Genomic DNA, 20,093 nt, shown 5'->3' on the forward strand with positions numbered 1-20,093 from the left:
TCTCGCAAACTCCCTAATTTTTGCAGGACCATCACATTTTTCTCATGATTTAGCTGACGTCGTTTATTATTTCGTTTCTGAAGTTGTTCTGCGACACTGCTGTGTTGTGTTATTAATAATTTCGCTAAGGCATTATTGCTGCGAGATTCTGATCCTACACCTCTAACAAGAGATACACCTATCCTCAATTATCTTTGTATAATGGAATTTGTAACGCTCGTGAACGTGTCCCTCGGTTTTTCAATTCATTGGGAGAATGTGACTACAATCACGTGTTACGTATCAATGAGTACTCAAAATATCTCACATGAAGGGCGTATACTTGATATAACAACCTTGATCTTAATAATATTTCTAACTGGTGCCATATAGTTAGCATTTTTTATAAGAAGTATTTATTTGTCTCTGAAAAAATCACACACACAGACCTAGGGAGAATATTTCATAACTAAATCTCTAGATTGTCACAACTCGAATGTGACGGAACCACAACTTGTATACCTCTGCATCAACCGGATGTCACTAATATATTTGCGCAATTATAATTTTTCCGATTCTTTTGCACATAGCTTCTTCATGCGGCCTCATAATAACCTCATTTTTCGTGTTGACTTTGTATTTTAATTATCTTCAAGATAATAAGAAAAACTCATGCATTTTAACGAGTTGAACTTGGTATTTGGCTTTCCTTCACTTGTAGAATTTGACTTCCTATGTTTATTTCATGATGCAATGAACTCATTTCTTCTTTTGGCTGAATTAGCTTCAAAACTCCTAAAGTACTCAAAAACAAACAAAATCAAAGCATAATGATGTGAAAACTAACAAGAAAACAATGAATTAGAATACCAAACAAGTGCAAATAATGCACCTATCATTGGTGATTAGTAATTCTAATGAAATATAAGTATACTAATTCACTTAACATTTGGTGACCGCGAAGGATTTCAAATCATATTTTCTTCTTATTGTCTTTTTTTATTATTTTCTTTATTAATCAACCGATCCCCTAAATATTTATTTTTATTTTTGCTTTTCTAATCTGAATAATATCTCAATTGCACAATTTTATGTGGGAAAGATCTTACTACCGTTATATTACTAGTTAGTATTAATGGGAAATATCTTGAGTAATCCTTTCCAATTCAGTTTTCTTTGGAAGTTGAACTATGGGCTTGCACTTATTTTAACATTATTTCATACATAAGAAGGTGCAAAGAAGTTTATGTGCATCCTGGAAAACCTTGTTTATTGTATTCATCAATGTAATATCCTTAATTGTTTTCATTGGATGCAAAGCTAGTTGTGGAGGCAGTCAATGGAAACTACTAGAAAGTAGCTTGGGAAAACCAAACACTAATCTTAGATATTACTATTAGATTAATAAATTAGTCTCTACGTACTTGCAATATCATTAAAAGAAACTGTAATAAGCCTACGGACAAACTAGCAAGTCATGTAAGAGTCTTTAAACTTTTGAAGGTTTGAAACAATCATCCTTTAAGTTTTATTTCTAGTGCAATATTGGAGGATGTAAACACTGCCAGTATAATTTTTTGAGTAATAAAAGATATACTAGTTTGAAACAAATTAAAAACTATATTTTATTAGGTTTAAGATTTTTTAAAATTAAAAAAAGTTATTTTGCGAGAATAAATTCCCATAAAGTCTTTTTTTCCCTGTAAGGTATGGAGGCACATTCCAGAAAATGCGGATGAAGAGTAACTTTAGGCCACAGTTTTTAACATGTGAACTTTCTTGTGAAGGTACATAAGACCTGACCTAAAAACTCACAATCTTTTAACTAAAGATAAATAGGAGGTTCTACATCACATATAACTAACAGGTACCGCTGATATTGCAGTTGTGTACCCATTGCTATTTAGGTTATTACTGAATGGTTAGAACGAGTCATGTAGAACTGGGGAAAATTGACCATCTGGTAGTCCACGTGGATGGGCAGAGTCATTTTCTCACAATAAGAAAATAACTTATCATTGATAATTAAACATATCGTCCCAGTCATGGCCAATATGTTCAATTATTACCGGTAACAACAATATTCCAATGGTAAAAAAAAGGACTATATTTTCACGCCTATGAATTACACTCACTTTCAAACAATCAACTCGCACCAAAATTCATTCTTCTCAAAAAAAAATTATACTAAAATTTCTTCTAATTTTTCTTTTAGTTCTTTAAATTCCTCAATTGAAGTGTCTCAAATTTCTGAAGCCAAACTTGAAGTTTCCATGGATATAGTTTTAAAATTTTGAGAATAGTAAAAGGTAAGAAGAGTGCAAGTTTTAAAAATGAACCTAAGAAATTTATTGCTACCAGGTAAAGAAGAGCTCAGTTTTCGAAAGTTAACACCTAATGTTAGAAAACCCAAGGAAAGACCGTTCAAAAGCACATTGGATGAAAGTTAACTAGGAGGCCAAAGATTATCCGAGATTTTTTTGAAGTCTTTATTTAAGTTTTTATTGTCTAAGATTATATCTTTTAAAAAATGAGGCAGTACTATTAATTTATTCGAAAATTTTAGAACTTAACAATTAGACTTGTATTTTTAATTAATCGGTACTTGTTACATTTAAACTTACATTTAATTAACTTAGTTATATTTGATAACACCTATATTTTGAAAATTACTAACGATTATATAACGACTATGTTTTCTCTTATATAAAACTATGCAATGCTAACAAGTGTTTTTCAAAACACAACCTATAGAAACTATTCTCAACCCGCAACATCAAAATGTATTGAAGAACCAAAGGAAAAAAGTAATGTGTATACAAGCAGAAGAGGTTCGTCTGTTATGTTATGTAGATAATCATAGTCTGATGCAATGCCCTTGGATGTTTTTATAAGTGTCCGTAAGTAGGTTGTTCATGCATAAAAATGGTCAATGAATTACAATTGGAAAAGATTGGATATTTGAAATGTCAATATACCAATTGTCTTGAAGAAGCACAACTGCTATATGATGCTATAAAGGCTCTAGATGATGAAAAGGTAGTCATAATGTGAAAAAACTTAAGACTTAAAGCTAAATTGAATAAGTTACAGTGCGACCACTGTGGATAAGAATATCACTAAAAACACATTGTCCCAAAGAATTATTGGACGCTCAAACCCTTAATTTCAATGGTTATATGCAAATCCATACTTTTACGGAAAAAGACACATATGGAAATCATTTCTCAAAATTTCCTATGTGTTTTATATTGGAGTGGAATGATTAAGTGTATGTACTGATTAACTTTGGTTTACGTTTTAGTTTAATGTTATGTTGTGCTATGTTTAATCAATGAAAATGTCTTTGTATTCTCACTATCAGATACTATCATAACTTATTTAAACCTTTCATATTGCAAAGCAAACTACATTAATTAAAGCAACTATATTAGATTAAAGGAAACTACAAATATATACGGTACTTTGTTAACATATGACTAATCTATCATTTGATTAAAACTTAATTATATAACTCTTTAATTAACTTCCTCCTTCAGTGCCCTGGTGGTGGAGCATCTAGTAAGCAAAAGTGAAAAGAAGAGGGTACCAAGTACTCCACCAAGTTTTTCATTCGACAACCTATACGGACAAAACCTAATATAGTCACAATTAGATCAAAGCAAAGACCCTTGTAGAAGATTGTATATAAAGTTTTGTTGTTTATCTTCCACAATCACCATGTTTAGTGATTGAAGTTTTTGAGAGTCGTCGTTGTAGTAAATAGGATTCGAACTCTCGGACTTGTGAAGATTAAATTCAAAGGTTTAATAAAATTATATACAAAAAAAAATATTAACAATGGTGAGAGGTACTGGGACTAAGAATTTCACCAAATTCCATTCATGTGATTCAAATAATAATTCCATGCAATTATAGCTCAAATATTAAAAATATGGACTCTTATTCTTTGCCAATATAGATTCTCAAAATATTAGTTATAAATCGTAAGCATGGAACATCAAACATTTAAGCAAGCATGACCCATCAAATAAAATGATAACTAATTAATTCGAACCATAAATCAATTAAAAACAAGTGCAAAAGTCATAAAAAGAATTATTAAAATTACCACATGCGTGAAATAGGGCTCCATCCGTCGTCCCAGTGTTGGGATTTAGCTTCTCATATTAATCACTTGCTCAAAATACATGTTTGTTGCTCAAAAGTTGATTAAAATGATAAAAATGAGTAAAACAGTGAATGTACGACCCATAGAAGGCGTCACAAAAAGAACGATAAGAGACAGGTGCTGCTGATGTTGAGACTGCACTGCGACCCTTTAGTGTGCGTCTTAGACACTGTTGATTAACGACTTTTCTTCGTGTTCTTGGTGTTCTTCATCAGCAGCAGCAGCAGAAACATAGTTTCATCAACTCGTGATTTCTTGCTCCTGAGCTATCCTATCGACCTCCAACTCTTGACACCTCTTCTATGAGTCCCCAGCACTCTATATATACTCCACTGGATCAAGAAGTCTCGCTATAACTCGAGATAATTCTCTCTTAACTCGGTTTGATGAAAAAATATTCTGGGGATATTTTCTTCCCTGATTTAGCTTCTCACGCGTAGATTTCCATCCTGGTCACTCTAGAAATGTTTACACACGACCCACAATGTTTCTAGATACCTCATGCATGAGCAGAACACACTCAAATCTTCTCAAATCCCGTGTCCAACCCGTGTTTCCCTGTTTTGCATTCCGTGAATTATCCAGCTAATTCTGGCCAAATTTGATCGAACCAAATGCCCAAAACGTGTTTGATATGACATATCACAACTTCCTACCAAAAATCATCCATTGAATCGCCCTAGAACACGTTCAGAAATTCCAACAAAACATCTGTCAGTTGATAGTATTTTTTTTCCCGCCAATTTTTGGTTTTTGAATTTGGGAAGAAGATGTCCTCCCCCTAACCAGAACTGGGGTGCGAATAGCAGCTGCCTTTGGGGTGACCTGGGGTGCCCTTAGTAGTTGAGGTGCCCCTTATCCAACGGTGAGAGTCCGAATAACACGTGTCCTCCGGGGCTTTTACCAACTTTTCGAGCCGAATTTTCCAAAAAATGTTTATTTTCCAAAGGTACCTACAAACACATAAAACACCAAAATTAGTACAAACTCGAGTGCCAACAATATATAATATTGAGATCAAATTAAACACAAAAATGTGTCTATCAAATACCCCCAAACTTATTATTTTCTAGTCCTCGAGCAAAATTTATTTTTTGAAAAGATAAAAAGACTACACTTAGCACGTGCAGCAGGCCGTTAAACCGCTAGGTGGCCCTAGCGGCGGAGTGTTGTCTCCGGAGGGTTTACCAGAGGTGTACCCACAAAACCTTTTCTCCTAGTTGGCCACAAGTATCCAAAGAGCTATGAGGACATACATATTCTCAACCTATCTTCAAGTAAGTAGAATGCCAGAGAAATTAAAGGTGTCAGCTCTAAAGCTGACTGAAGAAAAGGGGAGACACATCCACACCACTGCTAGATAAAGATATATCCGCTACACATCTAGATAAACATTGTAAGATGCGTCCGCTGCTTTACAGCTGGATAAGATTAGGAGAGAGATAAAAATGAAAGGGACATCTGCTACACAGCTGGACTAATTACGTGTGATGAGTTAAACCAGTGCTAGAAAGATTTTGTGCCAGATTGAAAGCAGACTAACAAAGCAACCAAAATGCATTTTTCTTCGACTCTCTCACAGTGATCAGTAGAAACAACGCCTTCTTCGGTCTTCAACTGTTGATGATAAACTCTCGAACCTCATAGAACCTTGACAATTAACTCTTCTCTTCGATTTCTTGCTTGACTTATAAATTTCTTCTTCCCTATGGCCTTATTGAACAAAAAGAACGTAATGATATTTCATATTTTCTTCTTTTTTTCATTTTTCATTTTTTTTTCTTTTTTTTTTTTTGAAAACAAAAAATTACAAGACAAAAATTTACATGGCCATGAGAGAAGGACTTTCAAAACTTGGATCTTCGCAACTTGTGATGTCTTGGTATCATGGATTCTAACAACTTATATCATTTGCTCTTATAACTTCAAATTTTATTTTTGAATTATTCTCTTCTATTGTTGCTTCTAAACCTAAAACATCTTCAACTTTCTTCATAGATTTTGATGTCGCTCCGCTTGTTGATGATGATAAGTTTCTACTGAGAGAGAGTCGAAATCCAGTAACTAAGACTACATTGTGAGGTTGCTTTGTCTTTCTGGCATTTCCCTGACCTACTTGCCTTTCCATCATGTATGGTTAGGTCCATCACGGTTACCCTCTAAAAGGAACAAGTTCTCTCCTGAATTTCAAGGATCTCAATGTCTTTTTCTAATGTCTCAATAAGTTGTTATCTATAGCATTCCAATTTCTATCTTTTCGGTGAGAAACACTATGTAAACTTAGCTAACCGGATACCATGTGACGCTAGAAGTTTCAAAAGTGCAACTAAAAAGTTTCTCCCATACCCCCAAACTTAAATCTAACATTGTCCTCAATGTTCTAAAGATAAAATTAAAAGCATATGAACAAGGAGAAACTGTTACCATTTGAAGCAACAGATTTAAGGAAAGATATTACCGTGTCGCATGAGATTGGGTTACCTCCCCAGAAGTGCTAAGTTTAAAGTCTTCAGCCAGACATCGGAAGGAATTAGTCACCTCATAGAATCAAAAAGTAACAGCCGAAATAACTGTGGGTCTTCAAAACCAAAAAGAGCTGACCAAAGGAAACTACAATAACCCAAGAAAGTGAACAAGGATAGCATGCCCTTATCTAGTTTCCTGATTAAGATACTTATATCTAATTGTGGTTCAGGTTCAGGTTCTAAGAAAGGGTCTAAATAAAATATTTTCATTGGTTGCGTTTCTTCATAGGTGGGATCTGAATCATTAGGTCCTAGAGTCTGGAAAAACTCAAATATGATCTTAGAAGCGCACAATAATAACCTAAATAACTGAGGATCCTCTAAGTCAATAAGATTTGACTTACAAAATTGACCACAATGAGAGTAGTGGTCACTCTTAAGCAAATGTGTCGATTCTAATTTCCTAAAGCATTTAGGTTTAGTCTCCCAACTTAATATTCGACACATTTGAAATATAAACGTTCCCACATTTGGAAGAAAACTATTTGTTGGTGGGAAAACAAAGTCAATCTTGGTATCATAGCCTGGGTCAACCACATCAACCAGAGGATGGGTTTCTAACAACGGAGCTTCTCTTTGGACATCATTAGGTTCAGGAAAAAGTATACGAAGATAATCTTGTAAGATGGTTGAGGCACAAATGTCAAGTCCTACACGAGGGAACTTTTTAAGAGTTAAAGCACACGGAGAATGATAATCACCCCCAAACTTAGAGTTTTCTGTGTCTCTAGAAAGACTAGTCACAACTTCCCTAATTTCTAGGTCATCGGATTCCCGAAAATGGTCAATTGATTCTTCTAAGTCGGTTTCATCCTCACTCATCTCTACGGGTATATCTTCTTCATATAATACTATTATTTCTAAGTCGCTAGACTCTAAAACATCATTTTCGGAATAAACTCATTCCTCTAAACCACTATCGGCTTCGTAATCAAAAGGAAAAACTACATCGTCTAAAACAGTGGTATCCCTAATCAAATCCTCGTCCTTTTGAATAGGTGAATAATCATAAAAATTATTTGGATTTGAACTAGAAATAATATAATCATTATAAAGCTCAATTGGATTAATAAATTCCTGATTACTATGCCTACATATTTCAGATTCTTCATTACTACTATCCTCATCATCATAATAGTACAAAGATGATTGAACCTTATCTAAATAAGTAGTGTCTTTTATTCAAACCTCGTCCTCTAGATTAGACAAATATTCACTATTGATATCAAGGGTAGAATTAGAAACCCTATTTTGGAAATTCAGATTATTTCGAGCAGCATTAGCCAACTGTTCATTTTCTGCCTCTAGACGTGCCTGAATTTCACTGAGCATAACACTTATATGTTTACCACTCTCGTTTATCATCTCAGAATATCGTGTAAACTCTTCTTTTGAACTATTCATTTCAACTAAACGTTTATACGTCCTTTCAATCCGTTGTTGGGTCTCTTCTAGAGATGGAACAGGTTCAGAAATATCATAATCAGGACTAGTTTCCAAAAATGACTAACCAATACTACAGTGTTCCTGATTTTCTTGCTCGTAAGACCAATTCGCGTGTGGATAGTAATTGGGCTCACCATGGTATGAACCATAACCTTGAAAAGGTTGGCGTTCCCAACTACTATTCCCACCATGGTCATAAAAATGATGATGTCCATATTCAAATTCAGATCGATACTCATTGTATTGGCTTCTGTCATACCAGTTCGACATTCTTAATTGCAAGGGAATTCTACACAATCACAAACAAGGCTGACTCGACCAAATCAAACCTACTGATTTCTAGCAAACAAAAAGCATGATGGCTCCACTTAGATTGTTTCTAGACCAGCTTCTAATCCTTCGAAAGGGAATTCGTTACAATTTAAGCAAACCCCTCTGGAACCAATCCGAGTCAAAGTAAGTTGAATTGAGGCGAGGGAAGCTCAATGGAGCTTTGATACCCAAGGCCTCACCGGTATCACAAGGCGGCGCAGTCACGCATTCAACTCACAAAAACTATCATGAACTTCAAAGTATGCTAAAAGAGTAACCAATATTTTTTGAACGACTTTCCTACTAAGCTCGTTACCCTATCGGTCTCGTTCTAATCAAATTTTAAGCTTGGGTTCGCGTTAGGTTTCGTTTACCTAAGGCGGGCAAGAAGGGAACGGTGATAAAATCCGAACCCTTATCTTGTATTGGCCAGGCCTTGCCCTTTACTAGGAATTTAAAAACAGTCCAAATTCGTCCTCAATAAATGAATCACCTTAAGGAATACAGTAACTCGCTTACAGGAGATTCGCGAGTGTTTCGATGGACTTACCTCCCGTACCAGACGGGGGATGAACCGTTGAAGTCGACTCGGGCCACGACTCCTATGTCATGTACGAACCCGAGGGGCCGAGACGATATAGTAATCGTCGTCCTTCCCTGCACACAGTTTATATATATTTTTTTTTTTATATAACCCTTCCGTAGGGTTTAAAATTAAAATAAATTTTCCAAAGTCCAGTCCAATGAAAAGAAATACAAAAAAAAATAAAATAATAATTACAAAAAAAAAATGGAAAGTCTCTTAAAAAAATAAAAAATTCTCTCTCTCTTTTTTTTCACTCTTTTTTCTTTATTTTTTTGCTTTGTCTTTTTTCCTTCTCTTTTAGCTTTAAGCTTTGATTCCAAGGTCTTTAGTATCCAACTTCAAACCTGTAATACAAAGACACAACCAAAGAGACGTAAAAAGAACAAATGGAATAATAAAAAATAATAAAAACCTAAGATTCTACCTAAGCACAAATCCGCGTCGGCGGCGCCAAAATGATTGAAGTTTTTGAGAGTCGTTGTTGTAGTAAATAGGATTCGAACTCTCGGACTTGTGAAGATTAAATTTAAAGGTTTAATAAAATTATATACAAAAAAAAATATTAACAATGGTGAGAGGTACTGGGACTAAGAATTTCACCAAATTCCATTCATGTGATTCAAATAATAATTCCATGCAATTATAGCTCAAATATTAAAAATATGGACTCTTATTCTTTGCCAATATAGATTCTCAAAATATTAGTTATAAATCGTAAGCATGGAACATCAAACATTTAAGCAAGCATGACCCATCAAATAAAATGATAACTAATTAATTCGAACCATAAATCAATTAAAAAAAAGTGCAAAAGTCATAAAAAGAATTATTAAAATTACCACATGCGTGAAATAGGGCTCCATCCGTCGTCCCAGTGTTGGGATTTAGCTTCTCATATTAATCACTTGATTAAAATACATGTGTGTTGCTCAAAAGTTGATTAAAATGATAAAAATGAGTAAAACATTGAATGTACGACCCACAGAAGGCGTCACAAAAAGAACGATAAGAGACAGGTGATGCTGATGTTGAGACTGCACTGCGACCCTTTAGTGTGCGTCTTAGACACTGTTGATTAACGACTGTCTACGCTAGTCTGTTCTTCGTGTTCTTGGTGTTCTTCATCATCAGCAGCAGCAGAAACAGAGTTTGATCAACTCGTGATTTCTTGCTCCTGAGCTATCCTCTCGACCTCCAACTCTCGACACCTCTTCTATGAGTCCCCAGCACTTTATATATACTCCACAATATCAAGAAGTCTCGCTATAACTCGAGATAATTCTCTCTTAACTCGGTTTGATGAAAAAATATTCTGGGAATATTTTCTTCCCTGATTTAGCTTCTCACGCGTAGATTTCCATCCTGGTCACTCTAGAAATGTTTACACACGACCCACAATGTTGCTAGAGCCCTCATGCATGAGCAGAACACGCTCAAATCTTCTTCAATCCCGTGTCCAACCCGTGTTTCCCTGTTTTGCATTCCGTGAATTATCCAGCTAATTATGGCCAACTTTGATCGAACCAAAAGCCCAAAACGTGTTTGATAGGACATATCACAACTTCTTACCAAAAATCAGCCATTGAATCGCCCTAGAACACGTTCAAAAATTCCAACAAAACATCTGCCAGTTGATAGTATTTTTTTCCCGCCAATTTTTGGTTTTTGAATTTGGGAAGAAGATGTCCTCCCCCCTAACCAGAACTGGGGTGCGAATAGCAGCTGCCTTTGGGGTGACCTGGGGTGCCCCTTAGTAATTGAGGTTCCCCTTATCCAACGGTGAGAGTCCGAATAATACGTGTCCTCCGGGGCTTTTACCAACTTTTCGAGCCGAATTTTCCAAAAAATGTTTATTTTCCAAAGGTGCCTACAAATACATAAAACACCAAAATTAGTACAAACTCGAGTGCCAACAATATATAGTATTCAGATCAAATTAAACACAAAAATGTGTCTATCATTTAGCCCAAAGGTGGTGAACCTAATTGTGTAGAAGAGTTCTTAGACAATCTGAAAAGAAACGAATATCCAAGGTCGATCTAGTCGTATCCAAATTCTAACAAGTATAAAACTTTTGATCTATCTTCCGAGATACAAATTCAACAAAAATAATTCTTCTTTTTATACTCAAATAGTAAGGACTTAAATTATCTAGATTGATTACGTGTTACCTACGTTATGTCTATTATAAAGATCAACAATACAATGCGGAAAAGGAAAAACTGAAAAAGCGGGGGTCTAACAGCCATACCCAATATTTCGCTTAGCAATCTGTATGGAAAAACTCCAATATACTTTCAAGAGAATCAACTAGACATTCAGACTCAATCTTAAGAAAAGTGTAGTTGCAGGAAATCCTACACTACACCACTCATATGATTTCATGGATGATCAGCTCATTTTTAGATTTTCATTCTTAATTTTATTGATTAATTTTTGAATGTTCTTACAAGAAAGATAAAGAAGTCAAGAATAATCTCTGCTCTGAACTTTCTCTCTCCTATTTACTTGTTTCTTACTCAAAAAAGATATCTCTCTCTCTTTACAACTCGAATGACTATTTATAGGGAAATACATAGTGGATGACAGTTAATCTGACCTTTATTTTCGGATATAATTTGCGATATTCTCGCAACCTTACAAATGTTAATTTCGCAAGCTCTCTAATTTTCGCAAGACTGTCACATCTTTCTCATGACTTTAAATGACGTCATTTATTCTATCATTTCTAAAACTGTTCTGCGACGCTATTGTGTTGTACCATTGATAATTTCGCTGAAACATAATTGTTGCGAGATTCTGATCCTACATCTTGCCTCTTCTCATATCTTCTCTGCAAAGTAGAGAATGATGTGAGAAATGTTGCAGCTGCTTATCTTTTCATATTCCACATTTATCACACGTACTCTCTCTTCCATTTATTTCTTGACACGTCTTCTGTAACCTCTATTTTTCAACCGCTCACGTCTCTTCGTCTTAATGGTGTTTATTTCTTCGAGTAAAAAAATTTCTTTATATACTCTTCTCCCCTCCTTTCTCCACTTTTCTTTTTACTTTCTCTTTTATTTTTATTCTCTCATCTCTGCAACTCTACTATTCTTCTGCAAATTCTGCTGCTGTAATTTTTTCTTCCTTAAATCCTTTTACTTTCCATACATTCCCATACTCTATATTCAAACATGGCTCCAAGTGGTCATAGATATGAGAAGAATTTACAAGATGTCCAAAAAGATCTTGCTGATAAAGGTTTTACACTCTTTACCATTCCTGGTGAGAATGCCAAATCAATTCTTTCTGTCAAGCTTTTCTATGATCAAAATTGTGATGATCAATCAATCATAATTTCGCTAGGTCATATTCTCGCAGGTCTCCCTATTCCTCTTTATAAACCATATCTTCCTTTATTTTATGAAATTCTCGCTCATCCGGGATTTTCGCGAGCCATACTTCCAACTAAGTGGGGACTGCATCCGTCTGATGCTAGAGTTCGCTAATCGTGGTGCTGGTAGAGGATCTCTTTACTCCAAAGAACTTAGGGATCCAAAATTCGCAAACCTAGAAATAGTTGCTGAGAAGTATACAGTGGTGAATTTCTTTGAAAACTACGAACTTATCTCCATGAAGAAAGAGAATACTCGCTGGGGTAATCGATTAAGAAGGAAAGATAACATTGATGAAGCCAAAATTCTTATGCAAGATATTGACTGGCATTCTGGTAAAAACACAAATCCTCGCCAATCCAAAGATGATAAATGGTGTGTTTTTCCTTTAATGTTAAAGGGACCCCACATTGCTGGATCAAACGTTCTTCCTGCGAATCTCGCTGCATATCAACCTTGGGTTTTCTCTTGGCCCGAGAAGGAGAAAGAGGTATGTTTCTCCCCTTTAACTCATTTTATATTTCTTTATTGATTTTTAGTATTCTGTTCGCTAAATCTTGTGATATTCCGCAGATCCAAAAATTGAAGGATAGTTATAATAGGACTGGGAAATCTAGTACTCTGTTAGCTCTTTGCTCATACACAGATGAGGTAAGAAATTTTCTCTTATGACTTTAAATAGTAGTGTTACTTTCATGCTTCCATTTCTTGTTTCTATCTATGTGTGAAGATTATTGCTGAAGTAGAAGAATCTGCTGATGCTGCGAAGATTGGTGATAAAGGTAGAGGTTCTATTCGCAGGGAAAAATCAACTGGTCCTCCACCAAAGAAAAGAAAAGTTCGTTCTCCTTCTCCTTCAAATGTTCCTTCTAACGAAAATTTCGAAAGTGACAAGGGTGATGAGGATAACGATGATCTTGCTGCAACTGAAGATTCTCCACCTGAATCTTCTATGGCTAAGCTTTCTGGCCTCTTTTCTGATTCTCTACAAGGAATGAGAGATATCCAATTCGCAAATACCTGCAAATCTCTCGCTACCCTTTGTGACGTCCCTTTACTAGATGGTAATAGCTCTCTTCGTGGAGTTTCTAGATCAGTGACTCCCGACTACTTGCATTCTCTCAATAGTCTGGTATACTTTTATTTCTTTTACTTATTCATTGTTATAACTCAAAATCTCTTTCTATATTAATATTTTTTATTTCTTTTCGCAGGATGGAAAAGCTTCTTTTGCGGTTGCCTCAGATCTAGAGAGAAGACGCGAAAATCTTGAAAAGAAGATTCTTCAATTTCGCAAGAAGAATGAAGAATTGGAAGCTGAAGTTAAAGGTCTTCGCGAGAAAAATAGACAATTAGAAATTGATTCTTTCTCGTACAAGAACAAAATTTCTAGTCTTCAACAAGCTAATAATCAGCTTTACGGTATGTTACTTTTTTCTTTTCTCTTTATTCATTCATCCTGTTGTTTTATCTTATTTACATGATCCTTTTTGCAGACATTTATGGTCTTTCTGATGAAGCTACCCTTCTTTGCTCATTTCCTAATGCCTTGGATAATGATACCCTTCTTGAACGTCTTAAAAATTCTTTAAATAGCTTCTCAAATGATAGAATTTCATCTCTTTCTCTAAATGAACTTAGATCGAAATGTCGCCTCTTAGAAATTGATCATAGATCCAGTTTAGGCTTAGCCAACAGATTTAAGCGTCTCCTTATTGATTTCAAAGAGAAAACCAATGAGTTAAGAACCAAGATTAGCGGTCTCATAGATGATAAGGATCGTATCTCTGATCAAGGTGCCAAGGCTTTGGCGAAATTCCAAGAGGCTCTCCTTGAAGTTCAACTTGAGCGAGATGAAGCTAACCGCAAGAATATTGAACTCTGCGAAAGGGAAAATCAGATTCATTCTCGTCTTCTCATAAGTAGTGAAGATGAATTTTTCTGGGCTGCGAAAATTTTAGATGATGCTAGAAAATATTTAGGCGTAAATGTTAGTCTCCAAGTTGAACATACAGCCTTGATTAGAGACATGATTTCTGACAGAGAAGGTTGCTAATTTCTCTTCTTTACTAATCTTTTGGTTCTTATGAATTTTCATCAAGTTAATAATTGGTTGTCTTTTGTTCGCAGATTCTGAAAATAGATACCGTGAAAAGATTGAAGAACTTGAAGCTGAAAAGGAGGAACTCACAAAGAATCTTTCTTCTCGCAACGACAAGTATTGTAGATTAAAGAATCAAATCAAAATCACCGTTGAGAATTTTGAGAATGACGCTATGCATTTTCGCAATCAAACCATCCAGATGGTTTGTGATGATCATAATATCCCACATTCTGATTATCCTTGTCTTTTGGAAGAAATCCCACAGAATACTCCCAGTTTGATTATCTCTGATAGCGAAGCTGACGATAAAGAATCTAATAGTGATGGAAGTTCTGATGGTGATGAAGATTCTGACGAAGATGAAGAAGGAAACAAGTCTGATGAAGATAATGAAGGATTAACCAAGAAATAGTCTTTACTTCTTTCTTTGACTCTTTGTAATACTTGTATATTTATTCATTCTTTCTGTATATTTGTGTTTCTTCCATTTTAACCTGCGTAAATGAAAACAATTCTTCTTTGCAATACAATTAATCAATACAATCATTAATTCTTGAATTTTTGAGTAAATCTCTCATATGGAGATAAATAACATTTTCTAATTTCATACATTCCCATACTTGCCTCTGTTATTTGAATCCAAATGAGAGATTTCATAAAAAAAATTCTTATTGTATAATTTCACAATCTTTTGCGAAGTGAATTTTGTTTCTTTTCAAAATCTCATTCTTGTGTGGTCTTATTTTGCCTTCCTAATTAAAGGTCTTATTATGCCACCTCTTGTCATCGCGACAAAATCGCAGGACGTCCTTGCATTTTCATGCAAAAACCCATTGATCTTGCCTTAACTTTTTCTTTTGTATTATGGCCTCTTCAGGAATGTTGCGACAATATGACAGGCCTAAATATTCTTGCGAAAATAAAGCCCCATGACATTGTCTCTTGCGACGAAATCGCAGGACGTCTTCGCACTTTCATGCGAAAACCCATTGATCTCGTCTTATCTTTTCTTTGTATTATTGCCTCTTCAGGATTGTTGCACAAATATGACAAGCCTTAATATCCTTGCGAATAAAAACCTCATGACATTTGCGTCTTAAGACACTTATCAGCTCCCTAATGGAGGGTGCCGCCCTTATCTCCCCCTGGTTGCCCCTTCAAGGAGGCGTACTTCTACCATACAAGGTTAGCTCCTCCCATCCAGTCTTAACAACAACCAGTTGTTTTCGCAGCCTCTTATCCCTTTTACCTATAGGGCTTATGGTTACGAGACTGCACCCTAAGTGGGGTTTTCTTCAGGCCGAGTGCAGTATAAGCCAAGACTTGTCAAGAATGGCAAGGACGCTTCAAACGCCCCCGGCACTCTTGACTCAACCGTGTACCTCGGCGCCTTGATCAGATCTGCACTCCTTGGAGAGTCCTTATTACCTTAGTCGCCCAACCTAAGTCATATGCTTAAGTTGAGAATCCAAGGTGCCTCTCCCGGATGGGCTTTATTGACCCCAAATCTCCATGACTCAGGTTCCGGTGGCGGTGTAGCCTTTCCCTGAATCATGCAATAGGTACCCCCTTATATGACGTACTTTAGGTCTTACATTTGCCTCTTGCGAAATTGTATTCGCGAACTAGGGTGTACGCCATAAAGGTTCGCCTCTTTCTCTTTGTCATTCTTCTCTGATTATTTTGTAAAATTCATTATCTCTGCGAGAGTCTCGCAAATCATTATTTATCTGAATTTCGCAATCTCAATTTTGTTGTTCAATCAAATGTATTTTTGAGAATTTTACTTATTGCGAGATTATCGCAACAACTTAATCATTCATACATTTCTTGTTTTTATTACCTTTGCCATCCTCTGCTTCTTTATTATTTTCTGCTACTGCTTCCTTGGTAGTGGTATGTTCATCCTTTTTATTCTGAGCTAGCATTAATTTCGCAACATCTCTTCTCCTTTCTTTTCGATTGTATCCACCATCAACCTTCACTTCTTTGTACATCTTGATTTTGTGTCGCCAGTTTTCCTTCTTGTTTGCTCTTCCTTCGCAAGATTCTATCTCAGTTTCGTAACATCTTCCTTCAACCCAATCTCCCTTTATGATTCCTACACCATTGGGGTGAGGGAATTTGATGCATTGGTGGAAAGTTGAAGCTACACCTAGAATCCCATGTAGCCAAGGTCGACCAATTAATGCATTGTAGGGTGATTCTACATCAACGACACAGAATGAGATTTCAGAAGATATTCCCTTCAATGGAATTTGCATAGTAACCTCCCCTTTAGGCTTGTTAGCAGTACCATTAAAACCATATATCTTATATGTTGATGGTATAAGATCATCATCTCTTCCACCCATGGTTTTATAAGTATGATAAAATAAGATGTTCACAGAGCTTCCAGTATCGACTAGAATTCTATTGATTGCCCATGAATCTTCAGCTTCATCATCCTCATCTTCTTTCGGTTTTGGATTAATTTCTAATTTTATTACCAATGGATTGTCATGCACCTCTTCTCCTTCGGGAATTTTCTGCGGTAAAAGAAATGATCTGTTTCTGCCATTCCTCTAGTCGAGATTTTCGCAATATTCATAATTTCTCTTCCATTATTATCTCTTGCGAACACTCTACTCAAAACATTATCATGAAAATCTTCAATTGTCTTATATGAATGTACGATAGAGTGACAGAATAGATTTTTTGCTTTTGCACCAACTTCTATGAAGAATGTTTCTTCTTTTTCATCGTATTCACTTTGTGATGTTCTGGTGGTGGTGGTAATGGTTGAGATTGCGGATGCCCTACCAGAAAGTCGTTTAGTTTTCCTTGATCTATCATTCTCAAAATAATTCTCTTTACATTTCTGCAATCGTTTGTGGTATGTCCATGAAAATGATGATAAGAACAAAATTCATGACTTCTGTGGTTTGGGGTGGTTCCGTTCCCATGTTCCATGGTGTTGGTATATTCTCCATCAAATTATAGCTTCCCATATCTTCTCCACACTTGCATTTAGAGGTGGCATCTTGATTTCTTCCCATATTACCTTGTGACCCTCCTTGTCCTCTATTAAAGTTTGGTCTTTGACCTCCATAAGTTTCTTGCGGTTGATCGAGTCTTTGAATCTTGTTATTTCCTCCACGATTGTAGAAATTTCTTTCTCTTTCATACTCTTCTTGATCTCGGCTCCCATAGCTACCAATTTCTGTGATTGTTACTGTCACCTTTTCTGTTGTACTTGCGAAGTATTCGCCACTGTGTTTATTAGCTTGGGTAATAAGCTTGCATTCGCTGTTTGTGAGCTGGTGTTCGCAACTGGATATGATTCCATTTCATTTTGTCTTTCCTCTAGCAATGTATTCTTCTTGAAGTTCTCGCAATTCAGTCATTGTAATCGTATTCTTGACTCTGAAAATTTGGACATACAACAGGTTTGTTGCAAACATAGCATTGATAAATGATAATATGAGATATCTCTCATCTACACGGCCAGCCATTTCGCTACACATAGTTCTCCATCTTTTAGTCAAGTGTTTCAAACTTTCGCCAATCCTTTGTTTTAATCCAAACACATCTTCTATACCAGGTCGTGAGGAATTATTACTTATATATGCTCCCAAGAATGTGGTCTGCAAATGATTGAAGGAGGTTATTGTATTCTTTGGTAAACCTTCAAACCATTTTAACGCTTCTCCTGTTAAGCTGGATGCGAAATATTTGCACAATACCGCATCATGATTTTCCCATTGTAACATGCACCTCACATAAGCTTTAATGTGTTGAATTGCACAAGTTGTTCCATCGAAAATGCTGGTTAATGCAGGCAAATTGCATTTTGGTGGTATTCCTCCTAATTGTACTTCCCTTGTAAATGGAGTTTTCGCAGATTCTTGTATTGCTTCATCCAATTATCTTCTACCAAATTCTCCTATGTTATTTAGCATTCCTCTCATTTCTTCTAATTCTTTCAAGATTTGTTTATTTACACCTGAATCTTGATCCATTGGTCTCTTTAATTTTGCATCTCTTCTTCTACGTTCACGTCTATCTTCTCTTGCGAAATTTTGCATCTCTTCTTCATTATCCTCATCTCGCCTTCTTCTGCGATTCTCTTCCTCATCTCTATCTTGAATTCGCAAATGATGATGCCTTTCATTTTCTCCTCCATTATTTTGTTCATTTTTTATCAACTCAATTCGCTGTCTTTCAGCCATTCTCTTTACTCTATCATACTCCTCATTGAGATTATCATTATTCCGGTTTTGTGTACGCCTTCTTTCTTGATTGTTATGATTGTTCTGGCGAATTGTCTCCTGAAGTTCTTGTTCTTCCATTTCCGCTCTCAATTTTTCACGTTCGCAGATTAAACGTGCTTGTTCAGCATAATGTCTTTCAATTTCTTCTTCAATTGTCTGTTGATTTCTTTGAGTTTCTCTCACATGTAAAATTCTTCTTCCTTCCTCTTGATTTCCTTCGCCATCTTGGTTATTTTGTCCCTGATTTTGTCCGTTCTCTTGATTTCCTCCAATTTTCCTATCATCAAAAGTTTCATTTTTTGGAACGTAACGATCATCAGTTCTTTCTCTATTTTCACGATTTTCTTCATTAGGATTTGATATTTCTTCTTGAATATTATTTCCAGCATTGATTGTGGGTGAATTTCGCCTCATTTCTCTTTTAGTCGATCTTGAATATGATTTTGTAATACTTCTCGATCTTCTATTCTGTAGTCTTATATTCTCCATCCTTAATTCGTGATTTTGCCTTGTTAAATTTGCACGTTCTTCTGCTTCAACTCTTCTTTCTTCATGTATTCTTCGTCTCAATGCTTCTAACGCTCCAATTTCCTCACCTCCATGAATTATTCTTTCATCTACTTCTTGATTTCTCTCTTCCTGTCTATAATTTCTGTTTTGTTGCTCTTCTTCTATTTCTTCTGCTGAATTTGATCGCCAAGTGTGTATACTCACCCTGTCATAATCTGTATTCCTCTCTTGAACTAGTGTTTGTTGAATTGGTGGTTGAAGTTGATTTTCTCTATCATTTCTCATTCTAGTAGATTCTCCCATTTCACTTCTTTCTCTTCCAGCAATTCTTTTGCTTCTTCTAATAGTAGTCGGTTGTTCGGATATATGTCTTCTTCTAGCCATTTCTTTAAATTTTCACGAATCTCAATATCAATCTTCAGCTTTTTCTAGAATAATCTTCAACTCAATCCCTGTTTCTAGCGCCATTATGTAGTTGCAGGGAATCCTACACTACACCACTCATATGATTTCATGGATGATCAGCTCATTTTTAGATTTTCATTCTTAATTTTATTGATTAATTTTTGAATGTTCTTACAAGAAAGATAAAGAAGTCAAGAATAATCTCTGCTCTGAACTTTCTCTCTCTCCTATTTACTTGTTTCTTACTCAAAAAAGATCTCTCCCTCTCTTTACAACTCGAATGACTATTTATAGGGAAATACATAGTGGATGACAGCTAATCTGTCCTTTATTTTCGGATATAGTTTGCGATATTCTCGCAACCTTAAAAATGTTAATTTCGCAAGCTCTCTAATTTTCGCAAGACTGTCACATCTTTCTCA

General features: G+C 35.6%; 1 protein-coding gene across 1 annotated transcript in view; it reads right to left on the reverse strand.

Moving 5' to 3' along the window:
- The window catches only part of LOC113278911 (uncharacterized mitochondrial protein AtMg00810-like), a 75,199-nt gene that overhangs the window by 31,816 nt on the left and 23,290 nt on the right, over positions 1-20,093 (reverse strand). The gene's annotated exons all lie outside the window — the stretch shown is intronic.

This window comes from Papaver somniferum, chromosome 5, assembly GCF_003573695.1.
Source record: "Papaver somniferum cultivar HN1 chromosome 5, ASM357369v1, whole genome shotgun sequence".
Lineage (NCBI taxonomy): Eukaryota > Viridiplantae > Streptophyta > Magnoliopsida > Ranunculales > Papaveraceae > Papaver > Papaver somniferum.